This window comes from Solanum tuberosum, unplaced genomic scaffold (genome assembly GCF_000226075.1).
Source record: "Solanum tuberosum cultivar DM 1-3 516 R44 unplaced genomic scaffold, SolTub_3.0 scf01099, whole genome shotgun sequence".
Taxonomy (NCBI): domain Eukaryota; kingdom Viridiplantae; phylum Streptophyta; class Magnoliopsida; order Solanales; family Solanaceae; genus Solanum; species Solanum tuberosum.
In genome coordinates, this window is record NW_006240130.1 from 12,206 (window position 1) to 17,378 (window position 5,173).

The window sequence follows — 5,173 nt, forward strand, 5'->3', positions numbered from 1 at the left end:
AATATTTCTCAATTTATAAAAATAAACCTAAAAATCGATAACCTTAACAATGGAACTACACATAAAGCAATTATGCAAGTCTTACTTTGCCAATGATAAATTTTTCCTAACTGACAATTATTTCACCACTAACTTGTCAACATAAAACCTTAAGGACCCACGTTGTGTTAACAACTAACAACAGCAAATTGAAATATTCAATTTTGCTTCTACACCCATCTATAAAATCTCTATCCTCCGAGTAACACATACCATACAATATTATTAAGAACAACTTTCACATATAGCAAACACAAAATTCATAATTGTATGCTATAGCAAAGTTTGCATAATTGCGCTCCATAGCAAACATAAATATGTATATTTCGCTATACATATACAAAAGAAAGAAGTTGTATAATCTGCTTTGGTCTACATATACAAAAAGATCAATTGTATAAAGTGAGAGAGGTGAGTGAGCGAGCGAGATCTGGGAGAGGGGAGAGAGGGGAACGAAAATATATGTATATATACAATTTTCACGCATTTTATACATTTGCATTTTTGTATAAAGTGAGAGAGGCGAGTGAGAGAGCGAGATCTGGGAGAGTGGCGAGCGAGATCTGAGAGAGGGGAGAGAGGGGAACGAAAATATATGTATATATACAATTTTCACGCATTTTATACATTTGCGTTTTTGTATAAAGTGAGAGAGGCGAGTGAGAGAGCGAGATCTGGGAGAGTGGCGAGCGAGATCTGAGAGAGGGGAACGAAATATATGTATATATACAATTTTCACGCATTTTATACATTTGCGTTTTTGTATAAAGTGAGAGAGGCGAGTGAGAGAGCGAGATCTGGGAGAGTGGCGAGCGAGATCTGAGAGAGGGGAACGAAATATATGTATATATACAATTTTCACGCATTTTATACATTTGCGTTTTTGTATAAAGTGAGAGAGGCGAGTGAGAGAGCGAGATCTGGGAGAGTGGCGAGCGAGATCTGAGAGAGGGGAACGAAATATATGTATATATACAATTTTCACGCATTTTATACATTTGCGTTTTTGTATAAAGTGAGAGAGGCGAGTGAGAGAGCGAGATCTGGGAGAGATTATGAAAGAATGCCCACCCAATACACAACATGTATAAAACAAAATTGGAACTTAATTAAGTTTTACCTGCAGTTTGAGGTATGACCAAATAATATTAACCCTCTTCCTTTAATTATTATTATTTTTACATGGGTCAAGTGATATAGGCTAATAATTAAATTATGAATTTGACCCATTAATCACCAATTAAAATAAATTATTTAAGATTACTCATAAATTAATTACCATAGTTAAATGAATAGTTTAAAATTCTCAAACCAACTTCATCGACTGATTAGAAATAATTCAAGCAAACTATCGAGAGGGATAAAATGGTAAATTTATGGAATTTCTAAAAAAAAACATTTTTCGGGTCATTACAGTGCTATATCCATTTTTAAACCTGAAAAAATATGGATTAACAACAATCATAAGCAAGCAGCCTAGAAAACAATCACTGAATTGAAAATCAAACTTTTTCAAAAAAAAATATTAATCGCAAACCAACCGAATAAATCGAAAAATCAAAAAAATAATTAATTCAAACGATTTTTTCCATATTTTGAACATTGAAAATACATCCCTAGAAGGAAAGGAACATACTCCCACCGTCCCATTCTATATGTCACTTTTCGGATTTCGAGATTCAATCAAGTCTAACTTTGACTGTAAGTTTTTCATAGATTTTTTAAACATTTTGAATTATTAATTATTATGACTTATAGTACTTTTTAGTTTACAAATATATAAATTTCATTTCAAAAAAATTGAAGTTTCATGCGTATATTTCAAACTTAAACTGTTTGACACTCGAAAAATGAAAAGTGTCACATAAATTGAGACAGAAGGAGTAAGATATATATTCTTTAAACAAAATGTTGTTTATTTCACACACTATAGCTAGCTAGATAGAACTAGCTAGCCAGTATCACACACAAAAACACACAAATATGTGTGTAAACATACATAAATATATACTTTGCATATGTATAAATATGGCTATGAGCCATTGAATAGCATGGATGTTTTATTACTTAAAGAAGGTGATTCTCGATTTCTTTTGTCACATGAAGGACATAAGCCAGGAGAACGAGAGGCTCTAGTGTGTCTTCAGTTTTCTTCTCGTACAAAAACGTCCATGTAGTCCAATGATGGTCACATGATGTGATAATAGTGAAGGAATCGTACAACTCTAATAGATCTCCACCAATCACTTTCCAAGTGATTGTTTTAGTTTCATGATCGACGGCTACAATCACTTGCTTTGACATCTTATCTTTTCCATCTACAATCAACAAAATCGAAAATATAAGAGATAAAAGACAAAAGTTACCCGTTAAAATTTATAAAGTACATAAGCTTTTGGAGCAAGTAATATGACCATCAAAAACTTTTTTACTAAAATATCCAATTGGAAATGGACTTTCACAATATAAGACACACCTAAATAGTAAAAAATTCATTCATATGTAGAGAGAGGGGAAATGTGTATATTTTACCATCGTTATATGTCCATTCAACAATTGAACCAACATCTACAGTTTTACCTTCATGAATCTCAAAACTTTTGACCTTGCTAGGGCTTATGTTGGATATATGATGAGTTTTGGCATGAAAAATATCGTGAACCAAATGTCCTCCACACTTCACCTCTACTTAAGAAATCAACTTACCCTTTAGACCCATATTTTTTTTGGCTTAACAAAAAGTTTTGAAAGAAAGTGGTGATAAAATTATTAGAAATGGTAGTCCTTATATAGATTTCAATTAGCTACACCAAATGTTATTATATAAATATTATAAAACATGATCCACGACATATCATAGAAGTTTAGGTTGGGTTGTTAGCCATTACTGAAAAAATGATTTTAAAAAATAGTATTATGCCAACAAATACCCCCTTTTTAGTCGATCAAAGTTTTTCTAACGTCTAGAAATGATATGCCAACAAATATTTTTTTTTCCTATCCAGCCAGAGTTTTTAATTCCAGAAATAATATGCCAATATTTTTTTCTAAATGACCTCAATTCCTATTAAAATAAAATTGTGTTCTGTTTCAATTGGTTGTACCGAAAGCTATTATAAATGGATGTTGGATTATGTTTTATGGTAACAATTTTTTTAGTATTTTTAAAGTAAGATATAATATTTGAAAATAAGAGTTGTATAATTGTATTTGTGTCATAAATTCAAATTAGAATTGTTTTTTTTTTTTAATCTTCTGTCGGTAATTTAAAGTGTAAAAAGTCAATACGTTAAACTAACAAGTGCTTAAGTTCTTAAAAAATTCTAATTTTTTTAATTTCTTAAAAAATTCTAATTTTATGATTAAACATATTTTTTAGAGTTCAACTTTAAAAAAAAAAAAATCATAATCAAACGCTCCTACGTATATACTTATAAAACATGATCCACGAGGGGAACATATCATGGAAGATTAGTGTTAGCTGTCCTTCAACATGAAACTTCAACCCCTCAACTTATAATAAATAATAAAAAACTTATTAAAATATATGTTGAAGATAAGGTTTACAACTCACAAGAAATTAAATTTAAAATAGTGAAATGTTTCAAAGAATAAAAACCTAGAGAAATAAAAAGAAAGAAATATGGCATAAATTAATTTATCCTTAAATCTCAAGTGATTTTGTGAAGGATAGATTACTTAAATTAATATATAAGTTTTTTTGGGTCATGGATCATAGGTCATCCACGTGGATTGATCCAACCAGATTCGACCCAATAATTTTACTTAGAAAACTGGATTGAGATTATCAACACAAAGAGATATTTAGCTTGTGGCAATATAACTTTGATTATTTAAAATTCAAAGTCGGACTTGGAGTAATTCTTTAATAAGATTCGATCAATATTCATGTTAATTAAGAAATTCTATCAAAATATTCTCTTGATTTCGAAGATAATTCAGAATATCTCTTAAGCCAATAAAAATGGTGATGTAGTACTTAAATTAAACATGTCAAAGGTCTGTTTGGCACCTTTTGGGCATGTCTTGACATCTCTATCAGAACCGTTTGTTTTCTTACTACCACTACTATCTTCGAGATACAAATTTTAACACTTATACTTACTTTTCTTATTTTATCCATCGTGCAAATTAAAAAAAAATTTTAAAAAAAAATTAAATATTTAAGAAGTAATATACTAAATAAATAAATAAATAAATAAATAAGTGATGGAACGATATACCAAAGTTGAAAACTTTTATTTTATGTTGTTAAATGCAAGAATAATAAGAGATTGCTAGAGAAATTAAGACTTAAAGAGAAAATTGAGAGATAATAAGGAGATTAATGTTGTAGAAAAAATGATGAAATTTAGAAAGTATTTATAGGTAAAAAAATGAATCAAAATGTATTTTTTTTTTAAAAAAAACTTGAGAGTTTAAAATATTTTTGGGAAGTTTGGAGGTGTTTCGGGCTCCATTTTCCAGATATTTTAGTTGGCCCAACGGCTATTTTGCAAAAATAACCATTAGCCTGCTATCGATCTACTATTAGGCCGGTCTACCAAGCTCCCGTGCCTAGACGGTTCAGCCACCAACCCAACCCATGAATCGGGTCAAAGGAGCCGACCAATTATTCCTAGCCGTGCCGGGACATTACTGGGTCATGTTTATCGGGCTGATACCGAGTTGATCCGGTCCACTTGACTGACTTAACACATGATGTAATAGAAGGGTCGAAACCAAGTGTAATTTAAGATTTGAAATTTATGTTAGTGCCCATCTTAAAAATAGAGAAACCTAAAAAGGAATTGACTACAAAAGAATGAGAATATAATTAAAGCACACTATTAAATATATCATTTTTGTAATAGGTAAATTTTAATAATATTTTACATATATTGAACATTAAAAATACAACTCTAGAAAGAGAAGAACATATGTAATATATTCTTCAAACACAATATTATTTATTTCACACACTAGCTAGTCAATATCACACACAGACACACACACATATATATAACATATGTAATATATTCTTCAAACACAATATTATTTATTTCACACACTAGCTAGTCAATATCTCTCTCTCTCTCTCTCTCACACACACACACACACACATATATATATA

General features: G+C 30.2%; 1 pseudogene; it reads right to left on the reverse strand.

Annotated features, from left to right (window-relative positions):
* Nucleotides 1-1,932: 1,932 nt before the first annotated feature.
* LOC102599058 (kirola-like) lies at nucleotides 1,933-2,773 on the reverse strand (annotated as a pseudogene).
* Nucleotides 2,774-5,173: the final 2,400 nt, after the last annotated feature.